We start from the raw sequence: 22,547 nt of genomic DNA on the forward strand, positions 1-22,547 counted from the left end.
GGCCGCTACCCGATAGTCCCCCTGGGGGTGGTACTCAGCGGGAGGATGTTATGGGAAGAGACCTCATCTCTGGGGACAAGGGAGAACATCTCAGGAGAACACAGTATAACATCCCTCACCCAACACCCTACCCACCTCCATACCCCACAGTCCCTAACACTTTTCTCAGTACTCCCATGTACTTTTGGAAGTATGTAACTTTAGGAAACACTGAGACGAGGAAGAGTGTACCAGCACAGTACTGGGGCGAGGAGGAGGTGCAGCGCCATAAAGAATGCTCCATGTAACCTGGGTGAGCATTCTAGTCATCCATGGCAGCGTGAGATGAAAAACGATGAAGGACTTGCAATGTTGTTCAGCCATCCCAGGAGGAACTGAGGACCAGGAAGCTGCTTGGCACGGGAAATTCAAATAGCTGCAGTCAGGAACACCCAAAAGAAGTAGAGGGCACCCCCAAAGGGTCAGATGCTGCAGGAGATTTGGCGAAGCAGTATCCTGACCTTGCACCACCAGAGAAGTCCCAGAAGTAAACGGGCTGGCCGGTGGGGGTACAAGAGGGTCTTGCACAATCATGCAAGAAGAACAAATCCAGAACTCAGGGAATGGGATGTAAGCCCTGAAACAGAACAAAGTAGGAAGAGCCATAAGGAGAGTTGTTTCCCCAATAGGGGCCACATATCAGACCCCCATCCCTAAGGACATGTATCAAGAAAATGACAAGTCATTTTACTCGTGGCAGTACTTGGCAGGAGAGTAAACCAAGTATGCAACATCAAAGAAGCACCAAAAACAGAAGGAAATTACAAGTCATCTTGCTCGTGACAGTACTTGTCAGGATAGTGAACCAAGTGGGTCACAGCGGGGAAGCCTGTGTCAAGAACCCTACCAGTGCATAAACTGTATTGCTGAGAAATGTAAAAGTGAGAGAAAGGCCAGGGAAAGTAGTCATTACCCCTGGTGGTGTTGAACTGCGATACCAAAGTACGAGAGGTCAGGGGAAGGGAGTCATTCCCCCTGGTGTTGTTTAACTGTAATACCTAAATAAAAGAGAAGCAAGGAGCAAGGAATAATTTCTCCCTGGTAGTGTTGAACTGTGCAACCAAGTGGAAAGAGACCATGGGAAGGGAGTCATTCCCCCTGGTTGTATCGAACTCTGAAGCCAAGATACCAGGAGAAGGGAGTCATTCTCCTGGTAACCAAAGTTGTAAAGACTTTCTGATATAGGGCCTCATTACGAGTTTGCCGGTCCGGACTTAACGTTGCCGGTCAACCATACCGGCAACGGTTCTGCGATCGCCAAATTATGACCTACGAACCCAGAAATACCACCACTATAAACCGCCACCGTGGAGTCAAGGCACCCGTAAACTTCGCCTGCACAGAAACCCTCCTGTTACCGGCAATACATAACACTGCGAGCATTACGAGTATCATGGACATGGAAACACTGCCACGAAAATAGCACAAAAACCGTGAACACGGTGGTGGTATCACCGCCACCGCGAACATGACGTTAAACAGTGCCTAGTGAGCTGAATCAGGCCACAGGTACACCAAATGAGCCCAGCTGGATCCAGCAGGCCACTGGGAGCCTACAAAAGGGCCACACCCAGGCCAACTCCAAACAGAACTATGCAGGCAGCAGCTCTAGCAGCTTTGGGACTGGGGCTATTGAACCAACAGGCAACACTGCACATGATGGCAGTAATGGTGCAGAGGAGGCGGAGGTGGCGCAGGCGGCACTTAGCAAACCCAGTACCCATGCCAAACCCGATTGTTCAGCCGGCACGACCCCGCAGACAGCCTGCAATACCAAGCATCAGGGCCTCACCCTGGAACCTGAGCCCAGGACAGATCCACACATTATACCGGCTGGACCATCCAACAATCATGTACATCACCAACATGATAGAGGACGACATCAGCAGCCACATTGACATCCCCACCGCCTCCCCCCCCTCCTGAAGGTGATGTCGGTACTGCATTTTCCTGGCACTGGAACTTATCAGCACACAGTTGGTGAGCTGCACGGGCTCTCACAACCCTGTTTCTCAAAAATAGATGGAGGTCTTGGAGGGATGACAAATCATCCAGGTTGGGCACCTCCCCCCGTGGCCCTACATCAGCCTGCAGTGCCGGGGCACTGTTGTCACTGCCTGCAGCCTCCTTCGCAGTGCAGATGTTTTCAGGGATGGGTTCTGTGGGTATGATGGGTGGGCATGGCACCTGTGTGGCAGCAGGCAGCGTGGAGATGGTGGTGTTGGCTGGTACATACGTACCAGATGCAGTTGGTGGCCGAGTGTTCAGCAGAATCCTGTGCAGTGCCCTTTGGGACCACTACACACAATTAAGACTACAGGTGGTGATGCAAGTTTTACCTTTGGTACAAGCCTGTACTACTATGTCATAGTGATAGCAGTGGCAGAGCAGCCAGGCTTATCTCAAGAGTATATGAGCAGTAGCAGAGATTGCACAAAGGGACCACAATTACTGTGACTCAAGCAAACACTGACTCAAGGTTTCAGATAGAAAAATATCAGTACATTTATTTTGAAACCATTTGTTATAAACACAACACTTCTATTAAACTTCAATAAAAACCTCACATTAAATATACTACAACTAACCAATTCACTTTGTACAGTAAGTCTCAAGGTAAGTACCCTGTGTTGGAATGAACCGGTGTTAGGCACAAAAACACATTACCGCGGATATGAATGCGATCACTTTTTGACAGTTAGGTTTACTAAACAAACGCGTATCCGTGACATGAAATGCTACCGGGGCAAAAACACACTTAGCACCTGAGATACCCAGAGGGAGTTGGAGGCAAAAATCACAGGCAATATTTTGGTTAGGCAGGCAGAATCAAGAGCCAGGGTCGAAAGACATCGGGGCCAGTTGCCGAAGATCACACGGTCTAACAGTTCACGATTCATGGAGCCAAAAGTACTTAGATACTGTCAATGTTCAGAAGCAAAAGTTATAAGAAGGAGGGAAGACAAGGTCAAGCCTCGGAAATGAAGAAAAAGGGATTCACCCAGTTTCCGCAACAGAACACAGTACTGTGTTCCAATGGTGCAGCTGGTGCCCTGGCAGTTGTTCCTGTTGGTTTCCCGCAGACCCACGATTCCTGGAGCTTCGTCGAGAAGGGAGGACGTCTGAAGGGGGTCTGCACCACACAGGGGTGAGGCCGGCAGCAGCGACATGGAATAAAAGGTGCCCTCCTTAAAAACAGGAGAGGCTCTTCAGGTGGCTATCTGGACCACTACAGCAGTGGGCAGCGATTTCGACCACGGAAGAGGATCCTCTGGCTGTAGAAAATGAGCTTGTTATCCCCACCAAGCTCAAGGGAAGAAGACTCCGGACTGGATCTTCTCTGAGTCGTTGAAGGGCAGGTAGCTCAGGACTGCAGCAGGGCTTCACCGGGACGGGGTAGTTGCAGCAGCTGTCCTTCTCTCCGCTTCTCTTCGGTTCCTTGTAGTTCCAGTGGTGACTCTCTGACTTCTAGCCCAAGAGAGCTGCCTTTTATGCGAAAAAACCCCATTCACGCAGCCTGGCTGTCAATCACCCAGCAGGGGGGTTATCCAGCACGGACAACTACCCTGGCCAATCATGATAAAGTGCAACTTGGGTTTCCTAGGATACCCTGTGCAGGGGGTGACTACACCCCTCCCTCACATTCAGCCCACCTAGACACCCAGGTGCCCTGAGGAGGGCTTCTGGACAGAAGCCCGCCAAAAGACAGTGAACAAAGAAGGCAAACCTAATTTGCCGCGCAAAGTAAAACACAAGAAGGACTTTAACAAAAAGAAATGAGGAATAAACCCAACCGGAGCCAAAAGAAAGACGATAAGGTCAAGCGGGTTTATGTTCGAGGCTAATATAATAGCCAAGAACAGTACCACGTTTATCTAATATAATCACGGTAGAAAAGTTAGGGTAGATACCACGGCCACCAGCCAAGTCTAAATGTTAAAAGAGCGAAACAATGCTCTAGGAGGTAAAGATAAAAAGGGATACGAGTTAACCCTTTCCAGTACTCTATGGAAGATGGGGTGTAGTGGATCTGTGGTAGATTGACTAAGTAAAGTTAATGGTAACTTTACCCTTTTCTGGGGACAGTAGTCACCTCAGAAATGGAGTTGAGGGAAGTCTCAAAGACAACCCTGTGCCACGGCACTGAAGGTGCTGTGTGACACACACAAAGAAGGGGGCTACTGAAGTGGTGTACTTAAGAGTCCACAATCACAAAAACAGATGGAAAAGCATAGCAAAACACAGGCAAGAGGGGGGGGGAAATCTCTCACTCTCACCAGGTGGAAAAAATGTAACTCCAGAAGTCCAGCAAAGCTGCTGGGGGACTCACTAGGTCAGGGAAATTAGCCATAAACGAGAATTCTCCCTAACACTGAGTTGCTGAGCAGCTTGCGTCTTCCTCCTGGGCAAGGGTGCTGGGTCGCCGACGTGCAGGTGCACATTGTCTCACCTGTTGGGCGTTGTCACTGTCACTTGAAATGGCTGTGGGGACACATAGGACATGCTATTAGTTGTGTGGTGGTACCTGATGGGTCCATCACATCCATCAGACAGGTTGATCAGTGACCATTTGCATTTACATGCATATGACTGTTGATGGCCATGTATTCTGGGGGTGTTGCTTATTGTCTGGATCATGAATGGGTCCTTTGAGGGCACTCCTGCACTGACTGGGGGGGTCATGAATGTGTCCTTTGGGGCACTCCTGCACTCACTCGGGGGGGTTGACAATGGGTCCTTTGGGGCACTCATGCACTGACTGGGTGGGGGGGTTGTCAATGGGTCCTTTAGGGCACTCCTGTACTGACTGGGGGGGTTGTCAATGGGTCCTTTGGGGCACTCCTGGCCTCAAGAAGTACTCACGGCATCGAAATGTGTGCACTTACCAGCATCTTCAGGTGGGCTCACTCCTGCCTCAGCATCGCCAATTCCATGGATTGCCTCAAGTTGGAGGACACAGCTGCAGCACTCCTCTCATGTCTGCAGTCTCAGTGGTGAAGCAGGCCCTCCACCTGTGCCACTGCTGCGCTGCCGGTGTGCAGCAATTAGGTTTTGCACCCTCAGTCTGAGGTCGTCCCACCTCTTGTGGCAGTCCTTCACGCTTCGTGTTGTGACGCTCACAGCTGGGCACTTGCGTGCAGCTTCTGCCCACACCTCCTTTCTACGCTGCTGGGTTGCACGGTGTTGGTCAGCACTGTACAGTGAGCTCCGCCTCGCTGAAGCGCCGTTTGCCCTGTTTCTGTGCAGGGATACCAGCTGCCATGGTGGTTGTTCCTTTTTAGCTTCTCAATGTGGAGATTTAGCCTGTGCTGACTCTGGATGGCAGTGGATTGTGGTTTATATAATGGCCACCTCTATTTTTCCAGTTTTCACGGTCATGGTATTTCCGCTTCCGTGTCCGTGAGGACGGCGGCGGACACGGTTTTTACACTGCTTGTGGGGCCGGTATGTCCATTTCCGTGGGTGTTTACGTGGCGACGGTGACACTGTTTCCGTGTGGTGCGCGTGACCGACAGGCCGTAATCGGCTGCTCTTTCCGCAACCTTGCGGACATGGAAACTGTATCACCGTCGTCACAGAATCACCGCATTCCGGACTGGCAAACTCATAATGAGGCCCATAGAGTGTTAAGAGATAGGCAGTGTGTCTGCCAAGGAGAAGTGCTTGAACTTTACCTTTCTTGTGTTGAAGAACAGTTTTGACCCGAGGAAGCGAGCCATTCCCCTAAGAAGATAAAAGCTGAAAGTGAACTTGTATCCCCAGTCCAGAAGAAGGAAGTCATTCTTCTGGACCAAGAAGGTCTACTTTGTCTCTAGTTTAATTTCAAGTGTAAGGGACAGAAGTAGGGTTTTTGACACAGGACAGTGGACTATTGGTTTACACAGTGAAAGGGTGTTTAAGGAGGAGACTGACACACCGGTGGCATGTTTTTTCGGCAAAGACTTTTATTCTTTAAAGAAATAAAGAGAAAACCCTATCTTTCCCTAACTCTAAGAGAGGTTTCTCTGCCTCAACTAAATACTAAGGGAAATGCCAGAATGTCTGGAAATAAAGAGTCTACGGTCTAGTGTCAAAATCCTACTTCTAGCCCTTACACTTGAAAATAAACAAAAGTGGTTTACTGTCCTCTTGGTCCAGAAGAATGACACCCTTCTTCTGAACAGGCACAGTTCTATACAATTGGCAGTCCGACAAAGTAGGGGGAATGTCTCCCTTCAATAGGCCATGTTCAGGCTTATTTTCAAAGTTCCACAAAGTAAGGAGAATGTCTCCCTTCCCCTGGCATTTCTCTGGCATGTTTTCAAAGTTCCACAAAATAGGGGGAATGTCTCCATTCCCCAGGCATTTCTCTGGCATGTTTTCAAACTTCCACAAAATAGGGGGACTGTATCCCTTCCCCTAGCCTTTCTCTGGCTTGTTTTCAGAGTTTCACAAAGAAGGGGTAATGTCTCCCTTCCTCTGGCCTTCCTCGGGCTTGTTTTCACAGTTCCACAAAGTAGAGGGAATGTCTCCCTTCCCCTGGCATTTCTCTGGCATGTTTTCAAAGTTCCACAAAATAGGGGGAATGTCTCCTTTGCCCTGGCTTTTCTCTGGCTTATTTTCACAGTTTCACAAAGTAGGGGTAATGTCTCCCTTCCTCTGGCCTTCCTCAGGCTTGTTTTCACAGTTCTACAAAGTAGGGGGAATGTATCCCTTCTCCTGACCTTTCTCACACCCCTGATGAGTCCTTGCAGTGACTCAATTGGGTAGACTTGGTATTCGTCCTTACCGGGTACTGAAACAAAAAAGAAGGATGTTGGAGGACTTTTCCTCATGCGTGGGTAGATCCTCAACCCTGTGTAGACTTAACTGGTTTCTTTTTAGTATCCCCGGTATACTCCTTGCCAGGTATACCGTCTCTCCTCTGGAGGGTCCTCGACCCTGTTGTCACAGCTTCTTATTTATGGGTCCCAGACCCCTTCACCTTGGATTCTCTTTCTCTGGTCCCAGACCCCTTCACACTGGTTTCTCTTTCTCGGGTTGCAGACCCCTTTACACTGGTTTCTAGTTCTCAAGTCCCAGACTCCTTCACATTGGTTTCTTGAGCCCCCTTGAGGTCCACGAGCCACCCCTGTACCTTCTGTATGGGCTCCCAGTATCTCATCTGAGTATCAGGCCTCTCTGTATCTTCCGACAGAACTTTTGCCTTGTTTCCTGTTTGTGCGCGGTCAGACACGACTCCCCAGCACTTCCTGGGAGCCTGGTTGTGCGTACCTAGAGGACCGTCATCCGCTGTGCTGTTCCGCATCGGAAGCCTCAGCCTCTTCCGGCTGGTGCTCTTGAGAGCAGGAAGGGACAACGTCTCTGCCGAGGCGTAGCCAGGATTGTCTAACAAGTGGGGCCTGAAGCTAATGTAGTTGGGTCCATCGCAGTGACATTAACATCTGTAAATGTCCACACAGGACTGGTGAGTGGCCATTTACAGATTTTGGGTGGGCCTGTCCCACTCAGGCCCTTCGCTGTCTATGCCTCTGCGTCTCTCCTTCTACCACAACCCAGTCAGCAGCTGCAGGTTCATCTCTTCCATCTGCGGTATGGTTGATTCACTTGCGGTGCCTCCAGGGAGGGACTGATCACGTTGTTAGCCCTTCTTCTCTTTTAAGTTCCACAGAACAGAAAAGCTAAACTGCTCAATGAGATTGTCTTGTGGGTTCTTTCTGGTTCCAAACTTCTTCCTTGTCTCAATATATTGAGAGGCTAGTTCAGTGGAGTCAGCCCTAATCTTTCTCACCCCAGCATTAGCAATACTATTGCTGTAACAAAAATACATGAGGGAACTTATATGATAAGAGGAAGGTAAAGAATAGAAGGAGAGAAAGATGGTTGAGGGCAGATTATACCGCGTTATCCCATGATGTCCTCCTTATATCCCGGTGGGGGATCTCTCCCCATTAGATCCACCTGAGAGTCCCAGGGGGACTATCGGGTAGCAGCCTCATCTCCCTGGCCTCATGGAAAGGGTCCACTCCTATTCGTCACATACCCTTTATCTAATGCTGCTAGTTTTCCCACAAAGGGTAAAGCCAAGGATTTCTTAATCTCCAGGGGTCCCTTTCTGATCCTGGTTATCCTTAACCAGTTCAAAAGGGGAGTATTCATGGTAAACTCTTCCTCTTCCCAAGTGTCAAAGGGTAAATACCTCGGGATTACCTGATTCACTTTCATTATTATTTTCTCGAATTCGGGGAAATTGGTTCCTATTATTATTTCTTCAGGTTACCCTGGTATTACTGCTGAGCTCATTGTAAATTCTCTTCCCCTAATGTTTATAGCAGCTGGAGACCTATGATAAACCTCCTGGTCCCCATGTGCAGAGGTGATTTTAATGGGGTCTCTGTCTCCCAGAGTGCTAGTATGGACCAAGCCTACTCAGATGGCCATCTGATTACTAACAGAATCCACTAAAGCTGAGATGTGGATGCCATTTACAGTAGCTGGAATGTGGGTTTCGAGGCTCTTATGGCCTAGAGGCCCTATACTTTCCTGAACCTGAAACACACAGGTTAGTAAGAACTCCTGGAGTTAGTATTGAATGAAAGAACATTAGCATAACCATTCATTACACACTGAGATGAAAAAGTAGTGCCCACCAAACCGTTTTTTATTCCAGAAATTACCAGTGTTAGTCCTATCACGGAGGGAGCACACCACAACAAAAACGACATAAAATGTCTTTTGCACAAATTGATCAAACTACTAAGAATACAACAGAAACACTTGGTTTTAGTGACAAGGAAACCCAGAGAATTCTGGGCCTAAGCAAAACTACTGGTGAGGAACTATCAACCACAGAGAAAACGGAAGCCCTAATTAGACAACTCGAGTGGAAAATATGACGGGAAATCAATCTGAAGTTACACGTATCCACGCTCGCCCAGTACCATAAAGCGCAACAAACCCCGAGAGGACTTAGAGTCAACCTTGAACCAACTTTATGCAAGGACAACCCGGCTTTTGCGAAGAGGTGGCAGAGAATACTTAACAAATGCTCACTAGACCTCATACTTCTTACAATAGAAGAATTAGCACATAACCTCGGTACACTAGAAGAAGGAATCGCAACCATCAAAACAACCTTAAAACAGGTCTTACAGGTGAACAACTGAAAAATAGTCTGGAAGACATTAATCTTAAATTGGGAAAATACAAACCGGAGCTGGAAGTTAAAAAAGAAAATCAGGAAATGTAGACGCGATACACAAGATTATCAACTGGATATCATTTACTCCTGGCAGGAGTATGACGGACAATGAACACCAAGACCATTCCAACCATGCCCACAACCTAAAAAGAATTCTAATACAGAGCAAACATCCTCAGGCGCCTCTAGCACTGAATTGGATAACATTCAGAACCCGGTACCCGAAGAGGAACCCACATCATCCCGACCAAAGACAGTAGAAGGCGAAAGGACAGATTTTTTAGAAAAGGACCCACAAGAAGGGGAAAGAAGAGAAAATGCACCAAGGAAGAAAACCGGGCCAAAGAAAAACAGTTATCAACATTTCCAAATACTCTCTTTCCCAACTTGAACTCAAAGTCCTACAAAAGGGGCTCTCCTTCGTCCCACAACACTCAAGCTCTCTCTAAAAGAAAAGATTAATTTCTTTAAATCAATGCGGAAGATACGTTTAAAAGTATTCTTTAATGCACAGGAAGAACTGAACATGGAATCCCCGGCGGAATTCCTTGAATTGGCACCAATAAGCACCTTTAATCCCCCTATACAAAACCACATACTTACAAACTTTGAATAGAAGGTCCTGGAGGACCTTAAAAGAGTATCTTTCACCCAAAGAAAACACAGCAATTTCTCCAAAGTGGAAAGCCTGGTATTAAAAAGATTACTGGATAACCAAGAAATAATTTTCAAACCTGCGGACAAGGGGGGAGCCCTTGTCCTTATGGACAAAAGTGATTACATTGACAAAGTCAATAGACAACTGAATGACAAGGAGACCTACAGAGAAATCAACTTTGACCTTACAGAACAAGTACACATTTTAATTGCAGGGATACTGGATGAGGCAATACAAAGAGAAGTCATCAATGAAAAAACACACAGATTCCTGACAAAAGACCACCCGATCATGCCTGTCTTCTGCCAAAAGTACACAAAAGTTTGGAGAAACCACCTGGAAGACCAATAATTGCGGCGACAGACACATCTTTGGAACCACTAGCAAAATACCTTGATAAGAGTCTTGCAGCCCTTAATACAGAACAGTCCCACCTATGTAAAGACAACTCACTTCCTAACACTACTGAAGGACACACGGTTCGTAAGAGGCCGAGACACACTATTTACAATGGACGTCACCTCATTATTTACGAATATCGTACATGAGGATGGCTTGGAAGCAGAAGAGTGGCTACTGCTACACTCAGAAACATGTTTGGGAGACAGACTTTATTTTAACACTTTTGAAACTAGTATTGACCAACAACTTCTTTAAGTTTAACGATAGATACTACCTGCAAATATCAGGGACCAGCATGAGGGCAACCATGGCCCCGTGCTATGCAAACGCTTTCATGTTATACCTTGCGACAGAGCATGTATTTAACTCCCTCCATTGGCTTAGACATCTGTCAATGTTCGTCCGCTACATTGACGACGTATTTGGGATCTGGACAGGTCCGATGGATGAGTTAGAAGAATTCTTCTGCATGATGAACAATATGAACAGACAGATCAATTTCACCACCCAAACTAGTGAGACCATGATAAACTTTCTGGATGTACAGATTTATTGGGAGACGGATCATTTGAATACCAGAATCTACACAAAATCGACTGACAGAAACAGCTTATTGCTAGCCACTAGCTTTCACCCCCAACGGACATTGGAGAGTATACCTTACAGTCAATTCCTCAGATATAGGAGGAATATCTCAGACACAGAAGAGTTCAAACGACAATCAAAAGCACTGGAAGCAAAATGTATAGAGAGAGGATACAAATAAACCACTATTAGCGGAACAGCTGCCAAAGTAGAGACCATACAAAGAGAGACCCTATTGGAATCAAAACCTAAAAAAATACTGAAGGACAGCTAGTTTATGTGACTACGCACTCTCTACAAAGTAAAAAAATTAAAGGCATTATAAAGAGAACTGGCCTATGCTCCAGCTAGACCCACAGCTACAATATCTTTTCCCGGAAAACCCAATTTTTGCTTACAGAAATAGAAAAGCTTTACAAAATAGTCTGATAAAAGCGGAGATGACAGAAGTCTCAAAAACAAAGAAACCGTACCGGGGCACTCAACCGTGCCACAACTGCGAGCATTGCGTCAATGTGATTACAGGCACAAAGATCTCTCATCCATATTCAGGGAAAAATATTGAACTACAACACTCATGCACCTGTGATGCCACTAATGTGGTATATGCCTTGAAATGACCCTGCAGACTATTACCTGGGCATCACCACCCGTAAAGTGAAAACCAGATGAACGGAACACAAATCAAATATCAGAACCCAGAACACAAAATCCCCAGTGGCAACACATTTTAAGGAATACAAACACACCATAGCACAACTAAAGTGTGTGATCTTAGAACAAGTCAAAGCAGCCCCATAAGGGGGCAACCTACAGAAAAGATTGTTGCAACGAGAGATATTTTGGGTCGACAAGTTAGACACCTTGCTTGAGCCCTAGAGGAATGAACTGTGACTTTGACTTAATGTGTTTTGTTTGACCTAATATTGTAATTGTCCAGGAAATCTGGGTATAAGACTGAGTGGTAATACCAACAGTGGATCTATACTATCTGTTAAACTGTGGATATCTGTCTTATTGCAAGAATAGATTATTGCAAAATGTCATGATGAATAATATTGCACCAATATTGTCATATAACATACTGCAATATGGCTACCTCTAATTCCGTTAGCATTGTGGAACTAGAAAACGGTTGACGTTAAATCTAGCAAACTATACATCTAACAAAGCATAAAATATATACTTTGTAATACACGACCCGGGTGCACCGGAGGAACACAGGGACATTTTCTCTGTGCTCCTCCCTTGTTGCACTTGTGGTCGTAGAACCTTTACCTAAAAAAGGGCCAACTCCTCATTAGGAGTGATAAACCTCATTATAGTCCACCCCCGCACAGACAAAATTACATCTAGAATTGCTGCGCAACTCTAGGCTGCCCATTAATAGTCAGTAACCCCTCAGAGCCACCATAAGCATCAATTATTATCTTAGAGATTTTGCGTACCCTACCACAGCAGAGGTCCGACCTCTACACTACAGTTACCATGGTTATGTCTATACGATCCATTCGCCCACACCAAGATGGCGGGCGCCTCAATAAGATAGGCGCATGCGCAAGGTCGCCTTGACAACAGGAACACATTCTCGATGGCGGCTGCACTAGACTCTGCGAGAAACGGCCAGAAACACTCGTAAAGGTAAATGAATTTTCGACAAGCATATACTTCTTGAACACAACTCTATGGTATATGGGACACACACAGGTGACTCATAGAAGTTTATAGAAGTTTAAGATACATAGACGCTATTGTACTTTACGAGCGGCATCCATTAGCAATGACCATTATAAACATTGATATTGATGTCAAAGCGAGTAGCGCCCCCCTAGACATTGAATTCACTGTGATATCTATAAGAATGTATATTTAAGGCACATCCGAACATCAGGTAGAATTGAGCGTGCTGCATTCGCAGATCGACTGATATTAACTTTACATTCACAGAGCTCTGAGCAGTTCCTGTGGGAGATTGATCGGACAACTTCCCAAATAAAACTCCTCTTGGGAGATAATTCTCGACCTGGCGGCGAGTACACTTTTTACCCAACTGACTATACCAAGTGAGATTTAATAATTAAACGTAACATATGGTTTCTGATTAGTTAAACTGGCGTTGGGTGCATTTTGACATCCATCAGTGTAAGAGGAATCAATTAAGATTACAGTACATTCGATAAATCAAACTGTATTACAGAAATCAGGGGGCGCTGTTGCGCGCAGCGAGTATGGCTGCCTGAAAGGCTAGCTCTGGCTCGAACAAACATCCTGCTTTAGCAGACGCTAAAAGGAGGAAGATTCTGTGGCGGGGGGCCTCCTGGACAGACCCTGAAAGAACAGCACGCATACGTGGCGAGATCGCTGTGCTATCCTGCCCGAAGAGCTTTGGCGGCCGAGAGGAGTTGGTGTAGCCGGGCAGCGGCCCCGCAGGACATTCACTGTGTGCCAGAGGTACAGTAGGAGGGAACAGGCCGCATTGGGGGAGGGGCGCCACAGCGACTGCCATACCGCGGGGCCCGGGAAGAAAAACGAAGTGCAGTCGCCTCCAGTTTGGCGAGTTGTGCTGCCGCCTGAGGACATCACGGGCGACCGAAGCAGAGTGTACGGAGGCGGAAAGAAGCGTGAAGCCGACGGCGCCGCTGGAGGAGCTGCGCATTGCTCTCGCTGGCGTGCGACAAGTGACGCTGCAGCCGCCGCTGGGAGACTGGCCCCTGCTTCCCCCCACACTATCGGAGGCACCATCGGAGCGGAGTGGAGACACGCGGGGGGCGAACTCCCGTCCCACACACCAAGTAAGTGGGGCAAGGTTGGGAAGGAACCACTCCCCTCCCCCACAACAACTATACACACTGGGGCCGAAATTAAACCCAACGTGGTGGGGACCACGGGGAAGCTCCTTAATTTACGCTGTAAGCCAGTGCTGGCACTTCGGAAACAACGACTGGATAAACACAAGGCCCTGGGTATTTAACACACAGACTGTGGTGGGGATCACTGGGAGTGCCCCTGAGTGGACGCTAGGGGCCAGTGCTGGCACTGCTGAGGAGGTGCAAGAGGCTGCATCCCCCAACATATGGTGGAAAACATCTATTGGATAATAAGAAACCCCTGGTGTGGCGTGGCTACTGGTGCCCTAAGGTCATCCTGAAATATAGGGGGAAGGGCTGGGCGGCCCCCACTGGGTTAAACTCCGTTCGCTCCGGAGTGGTGCGGAGGGGTGCCCCGCTGAGAACCACATTAATACAATAATTTGAATCAGACTTTTGGGGTCCACCCGGAAAAGATTATGTCTCCATGGAAGGAACAAAATAAGTGTGGAAACACCTTGTTCGGCTAGAGGGTGAAGAGGAGAAAGCGCTTCCATACTTTCCGCTCTCTTTCCACTGAACAGCTACACTGTCGGCTTTAATACGTGGGAGAACACAGTCCATTCTCAGGCCATACACCACAACACATGGGCCGCACCGAGAGGAAGGGCACAGGAGGGAAAAAGACCAGCCCAATGGACTCCTTCGCCAGCTCCCAACCACACAGGGCGGCCGATGGGGTGCAACAGGCGCCCGACAGACAGGAGGAAGATCCCTTAGAGCGCCTAGCAACACTAGTCCAGAACGGATTTATGGCGGTCAATGTCAAATTGGATGACATAGTGGCAACGGTTGGATCCCTGAAAGCTTGAGTGGAGAAGGAGAGCACGCGTATCACGGAAGCGGAGGGTAGAATAAGCACGAATGAAGACACAATTTCACAGCACGGCCGTGACATAACCCAACTCCAAACAGAACTACGTAAAACCCAAAGTAAGTGCGAAGATTTAGAATCGAGATCCAGAAGGAATAACATCCGGATTGTTGGAGTTGCGTTAACTTTTGGCAAGGGCGACATGGAGCGGCAAGTGGAAAACCTGTTGAAAGATATCCTGGGAGCAGAATTTTTTTTGGAGCATTTTCTCGTGGAGAGGTCCCACCACACTCTGGCACTTCTGCCAAAGTCAGGGGCCCCACCTTGCACCATAAAACCACGTCTCGTTAACTACAGGGACAGGGATGCTATACTCAAACTGTCCAGAGAGAAAGGCACTTTACATTTTGAGCACAACAGAATTCATATATACCCAGATTGCTCCTCTGGTATACAGGCATAGCGACGATCCTACGAATTGGTGAAGAAACAACTGCGAATGCGCAACGTACCATATGCCCTCATCTTCCTCGCGAAGATGAGAATCCAACATGGCGGTAGAGCCCACTTTTTTGAAAACCCTGCAGAAGCTATGGCATATGTGGAAGCCTCTTTCCCGCTGCCTCCCAGAGACAGGGTAATTGATCAAAACGCTAGACCACAGCCGGGAGGGGAGAGGCGAGACGCAGCAGACTGACCAAAGCAAATCATCTACTCCCTGTCACGGGAAGAAATGAATACTTGCAAAGAACGGCCTGGACGCAGGTTCATGGTAGTTTCGAGCCGTGAGCCCCTGACGGGGTAAGCCGGATGACCACAGCAAGCTACCCTCAGGAGAGCTCCATCAGTTTTGGGGAATGCCCAAGGGGAAGGTTTCAAGAGTTATCAGGCAGCATCGTCATGTTGGGGGAGATGATGCGGGTGGGGGGTCACATTGCCATATGAGGCTTCGATATTCGATATGTTGAGCTGTATGGGAATCGGGTTGGGGGGATGTGGTTCTGGGACCCAGTTGGAGGGGTCCTACAAGTTAAAATTTGTGGTCGCGCCGCTGCATATGACATGACATGCTGCCAAGATATATTGGGATAAGGAACACAGTGAGGACACACAGTCATGGCACACACTAGAGCGATGACTCATGGCCCGAAGCTAAAACTTATGTTACTAGGCCCCACTTTCAGGTGATCATGCTGCAAGAAACTCAAGCACTCTGGAAGGTAAACATAGAATTCCTTCCATAGGCTTTCGATTTGGTAAAAGCAAAATAGATACTCAGGGTCGCTATGTCATAGTATGGGGCAGCGTTGCGGGGAGGGATATGGTGTTAGTAAATACCTATGGCCCGAATTTGGATAACCCTGATTTTTACGTAGATGTGGTACACGAAATAGGCTACACGGGGAGTGAACAGATACTGTGGGGAGGGGACTTTGTCACCATCCTGGACATTACGCTAGATCGCTCCACTACCAAACACCGTAATCCCTCCAAGGCAGCAACAATGTTACAACAAATCCTATTACAATTGACAATGGTTGACGCCTGGAGATTGCTACATCCACATAAGAGACAATACTTGTTTTACTCCTCAGTGCACAACACTGAATCTAGAATAGATTATTGGCTGGTATCCACTTTCCTCATGCAGCAGATCAATAACTGTGAGATCTTCCCCGCACCCTGTCAGACCACTCCCGCATCGTAGTGGAAATGAAAGTAGAAAATGTAAAACCCCCGACTAGGAGATGGAGGATGCCACCAGACATTCTTAAGGATCCAGCGGTGGCTGACGCATTGCATATAGAGGTGGAACACTTCCTTGATACCAATAGGGGATCAGTCGATAGGAACGCAACCCTTTGGGAAACCTTTAAGGTATGGGTGAGAGGGATACTAATCTCTAAATCTACGGGTATGTTGAAGTCAGTCAGGCTAGAACTGGCGGTGGTAGAGAAACGCTTGGGAGACCTAGAAGCGCGGTACACAGTTACACATGAAGACAAAACCCTCTCAGACATTAACAGCAGTCTACTGGAATTCAATAAACTAGCAACTAGGGAACTACTATATATGTCAACTCCGCTTAGAGCACGCAGGTACGGTGAAGGGAATAGAGCTGGTCGTACCTTAGCTAACCTGTTAAAGGCCGAGAGACAGCATACACCGATCTCCAGCATATTAGCAGGGGACGGTACAGTGACCACTAGTGAAGAGGGAATAAATAGAGATTTCACCCGTTTTTATTCAGAACTATATTCCAATCATGATTTGAAATCAGCAAGTGATGTAAGAAAGTACCTCCATCCTGTCACTCTCCCGACGCTGCCCATAGAATATAAACTTGCACTCGACCAACCCCTAACGACTGATGAGATCACAGAAGCAATCAAGTCGTTGGCCAATGGAAAAGCACCAGGCTCAGACGGATTGGGAGTAGAGTTGTACAAGGAACTAAATGAGGAACTGGCCCCGGTGCTACTGTTGGTGTTGGAGGAAGCTATAGAATCAGGAACCCTCCCAGCATCAATGAGAGAGACTATAATAACAGTGCTTTTGAAACCTAGGCGACCACCCAACGAGATGTCCTCCTACCGACCCCTATCCCTAATAAATTGAGATGCTAAAATCTTTGCTAAAATACTGGCCACGAGACTCCTACCACATATGCCCACATTAGTACACCCAGATCAATGTGGCTTCATTCCCACCAGGTCAAAGGCACTAAACCTCCGGAGACTGTATGGAATTATGGCCCAGATAAAACCTGAAGCCCAGGCGGTGGCTGTATCCCTCAACGCTGAAAAAGCATTTGATTCAGTGTTGTGGACGTACCTATTTGCAGTGCTGGAGAAATTCGGAGTTGGCCCGTACTTTCTGAGATGCGTCAGGCTACTGTACTCTGACTCTGGGGCTAGAGTGTTAACTAACCGTACATTGTCTGACTGGTTTGGGTTGGGCAAGGGCACGAGACAGGGATGCCCGTTCTCCCCCATACTGTTCGCCCTCACAATGGAACCAGTCGCAGCAGCCATTCGAGAACATCAGGGACAGAGGGGCATAAAGATGGCCGGCCTCACCCAATCAATATCCTTATACGCGGACGATACATTGCTATATGTCCGGGAACCTGATATACATCTAGGCCCGGCAATGGAAACTATACACGAGTTTGCCAAATACTCAGGCTATAGGACCAACAGGTCTAAGTGCGAAATCTTTCCCCTAACCCTTGCCACGAGGTGCCCGAACAACACACATGGACTGCATTGGTCCCCCTCTAAAATAAGATACCTGGAAATGATTGTGTCGGGGGAATAAAACCTCCCTATACACAGATACACAGACAATCATGAACACCTATTGAGTACTATCTCCACGAAACTCTGCCTGTGGGCAAAACTTCCTATTTTACTTATTGGGCGAGTGGCCATACTAAAAATGATTATCCTACCGAAGCTATTATACATTTTTACTAACATCCCGATATGGCCTGGTGGACAGTTTTTCGCAGCCCTTCCGGTCCATGGTTGTAGAGTTTGTGTGGTGGGGAGAGGAGTGGGGGGCGGCCAGAATGAAGTGAAAAAAAATGGTGGAGCCATATAACAAAGGGGGCATAGCAGCCACAGATTTTGAATTATACTACCTGGTAGCGCAGGCCAAGTTTGCCAGATACTGGTATGATGATCTGAACACCTTACCCCACATTTGCATAGAGAGACATGCAGCACATCCGACCGACTTAAGATCCATCATCCTTGAAGTTAAGCACAAAGATGACTGCCCATTCGACCCACTCAGCACAACAGTACATGCATGGTCTAGGATTTATCATAGGCTCCAACTGGAAGCTCCTTATTACTCGGAAGCCCCCTTCTGGAACTTCCCCAGCATCACACCATCTTATGAACCTGATATCCAAAAAACATGGGACCCAGAGGGAGAATTAAAAATTAAAGACATCTTCCCCAATGGCAAATTCATAACACTGGAAGAATTCAAGGTTGGGATGGGGAGGGATCAGGTGAAAATACTCCAATATCACAGGATGTGAATGGCCTTTAAGGCTAGATGGCCACTATTCCCAGACAAACCTCCTCCACAGCCATTCCTCGTGGCCTTGTCCACCCAGGCGGGAGTCAGTGTCTCGGGGCTCTACGCAGCTGTACAGACAAACATGCCGTTGGTAAACAATATTAAAGCCTTTCTGGGAAGCTGATCTGGGAACTACCATATCGTATAGGGCATGGGAAAGATACAGTGAACTAATCAAGAGGGTATCCATCAATGCAGGCCTCCGCCAGATCCAATTTAAGGTATTAAATAAGTTGCATTACACACCCAAAAAAATTGCTAAATTTACACGGAACGGCCTTGACAGCTGCCAGAAATGCGGGAGCGAACAGGCCGACTCATTTCATATGTACTAGAGCTGCCCACGTATATATAGATTCTGGGGAGAAGAGGCAAACATTCTAGTAGAAATCACACAAGTTCCAACAGACTTAACACCCCAAAAATACCTATTCGGAGACATTGGGAAGGTGTCAGAAGTCACTAGAAGACTATTTAACATGGCGTGCGTAGTGGCTAAAAAATGTATATTACAGAACTGGAAGAGTGCACACGTGCCACGAATAAATCACTTTCTTAAAGAACTGGCGTATGTCAATGAGTGCGAGGAACAGTATGTACTATCACTCCCGAGGACAAGTAAACCTAAAGACATTTGGGCTCCGTTTAGAGTGTATTTGTGTGAGTTGGGATCAGTCGGTAGTAGCCCAACAGGGCCTTGAAATGAGCCGGCTTTGTAAATATTACATGTCCTACTGTGTTTCTGTACTTGACAACTAAATTACTGAAATGTATGATATGTTATGTTGGTGGGGCGACGTGTAGCACAATCAATAAATAAAAGTTTGTTTTAAAAAACTGTATTACAGAAACATAGCAAAGTCCATTTCTGTTTTACTTACAGAATGGACACCATTTTGAGAACAGATAACTCGAAGGCCCTGAAGATTAACTTTTAAATTCGAAACGCGTTGGCATTAGTCACAAGACATCACTTCGAGTGTATTTTGGACTTTATAACTAAACTCGACGACAAACCTTGTAGCATATACAAATCAGGCATAACTTCACCAAGAACCCCACGGAAGAAGTGGGGAATCCAAAGAATGTGAACCATTGGTGATAACCTTGTGATTTGCCCAATGCCAATATTTGAATTGGCTGTTGTATACGAATAAGAAAAGTTGTACTTGAAGTTCATGTTAATTTTGAATCACTGTTAATTTTGAATCACTTTTGTAAAGATTGTTTGATTGAACCACTTGGGACATGTACTTAATGTCCAAACCTCTTACTATAATTAAAATGTTGCACTATTTAATCTATAAAATGTATGTTGTGGCTATTGAGATCTACTTTATTGTAGCCATCCATAGACATGATGAATGCATGATGAACATGTAAAGAGATTGTCTTGTGGGCCCTTTCTGGTTCTGAACTTCTTCCTCGTCTCAGTATTTTGAGGGGCTAGTTCAGTGGAGTCAGCCCTAATCTTCCTCATCCCAGTATGAGTGGTAGTATTGCTGTAGCATAAATAAATGGGGGAACTTATGTGATAAAAGGAAGGCAAAGAAGGTCTGGGGAGAAAGGTGGCTGAGGGTGGATTATACTGCGTTATCCCATGATGTCCTCACTGTATCCCAGATGAAGAATCCCTCGCCATGAGATCCACCCACTGAGTACCACCCAAAGGGGGTCTATCGGGTAATGGCCTCACCTCCCTGACCTCATGGAAAGTGTTGCCCCCCCTCGGGGAGAAGGGAAGACATCATAGGATTTGTCACAACGGACATTCTGACAGAACCCTTGGTATTGTAGTTGAGGCTGGAAAACCACTCTTAGAGGTAGGGCAAGTTAGGTTTTCTCTTTATTTTCCTTACTTATAAAAGTTTATAGCAATCACCATGCCACCTATGTGTCAGTCTTCTCCTTCTGCACCCTTAAAATACCCACAGAAGTGACCCACTCCACTGTGATTGATCTCACAAATGCATTTTTCTCAATCCCACTGCACCCAGACTCCCAGTATCTCACTACATCCACCTATCATGATCAGGGATTCCCACACACTTGCTTGCATTAGAGGTATTGCAAGTTCCCAAGCATATTCAACAGAGGGCTCCAAATGGAATTTAGGCAACATGCAAGTAAAAAGCACAGTAATCCAGTACTTATACAACCTCCTGGTGTGTAGTACAACAGAAGAATTTCTGGTAGATAAGGGATACAAGGCTGACTAGGATAGATTCCGGTAATGCCAGAAGGAGGTACTATACCTGGGGAAAATAATATCTTCCTAAGGGAGAAGAGTTACCCAGCTAGAGCAGCAGAAGTCCACAATACACCCACTGATGGGATGTTCAGTCATTCTTTATGTGGAGCATGCAGTTTTTGCAATCCTGAAAAAGTCCAATTAATCCCTCACCACACAGATAGCCTAAGGATATGAGGTAATACTATCCAATCCTTGAATTCACATTGTCAGGTGTCATGTTGTCAATCCAGCACCATTTGTGACGAGGCCTGTGCAGCCCTAAGATCAAGTACATGATTGTGCAGTCTATGAGGGCACACCAGAGGAAGGTACCAAAGTAAGTGAAGATGCTCTAGACACAGGAGAGGTTTCATTTGTTGATGGGTGATTGAAAATCAAACAGTAGAATGGGCTGAGGCACACAGGATCAGCATTATTGAGCTATGCAAAGGGACAAGAAGAGGCGTGTCAAGTAATGATTCAGAAAAGATTATCTTTATGTTATTCAGCACAGGCAAAAGTACCCATCACACTCACATGTCACCTTTGCAGTACAGATGCCACAGGAGAGGGTTCAGGAAGTCAGATGGAGCCCCAGTACAACATGAATCTCTACTATTCAGATTGATAGATTCAATAAAGTGTCCCCACAAAGTGGCTATGGTAAAGTGTTAAAGTGCCCTGCCCACACTAAAGGAACAGACCCAATCTCACATGGCAATATGGATGAAGACAAAGTCGCAAAACAGGCAGCTGTGGAAAACCTAGGGGTATTTCCACATCTACCTCCCCTGGATCCTCTATGCAGGTGGCCTGGGAAAGACCATCACTTTTGGATCCTGCCCCTGGGGGTGGAAAAGCTAGGGAGAATCACCCGGATAGAGGGTCCTTGGTGATTGGAGATGGGATACCCTTAGGTAAGATACAGTATTCCACATCCTCTTTACATAAGGAACCCTATCCCAGAAGTGGTTATGGGATTTTGTTCACCAAGTTCCATTTTCCCTGAGGAGGGCAGGAGGTATTCTCATCCCAGACATGTTAAACAAAAGGGGGAAAAACTGTAAATGAGATGTCTTGGAACAAAGCACAGTATCCCCCTTATCTTCTTGACAACCCTCCCCCGACATTTATGGGTTATTATAAGGTAGTCCCCATTTGTTCCCCCTCTTGGGGTAGAGAAGATTAGTGAGATGAGGAAGAAGCCACTGAGAATAATAGACAACAGTTATTCTCACCACTTTGGTACTAGGATGAAGAAGATGATTAGAAGTCAGGCAGGTCCTTGTAATGAAAGCTAGGTAGCCTTTAATGAAAACACCTGCAGCCCATCACCGGACCACAGGTGTATCAGAGGTGGAATGCTGTCGCATTGTGTAGAAGCTGGGAAAGAAAAAGCCACAGAAGAAGCAGCTGTGCGGGCACAAGAGAGGCCAAGAGGCTGAACCGCCGACCAAGATCCTGGGAGTCCTGCTGAAGCGACGGTGCAGGAAAGAGAGCTCACAGAAGGAAAGGCAGGCAGCAGGGGCTGCCGAAAGAGTGAAGGCAATTCTGCACACGAGAGCCAAAGTGGGCTGACTGAAGCACCCAGGCTTTCCCTCGATGGTGGAGAAGCATTACGAGGAACTGCAGAGTACAGGTAAGTGTCTGAGACACTTAAAGATACTGAGGCG

Source organism: Ambystoma mexicanum, chromosome 12 (assembly GCF_040938575.1).
Source record: "Ambystoma mexicanum isolate Mex_15411 chromosome 12, UKY_AmexF1_1, whole genome shotgun sequence".
Lineage (NCBI taxonomy): Eukaryota > Metazoa > Chordata > Amphibia > Caudata > Ambystomatidae > Ambystoma > Ambystoma mexicanum.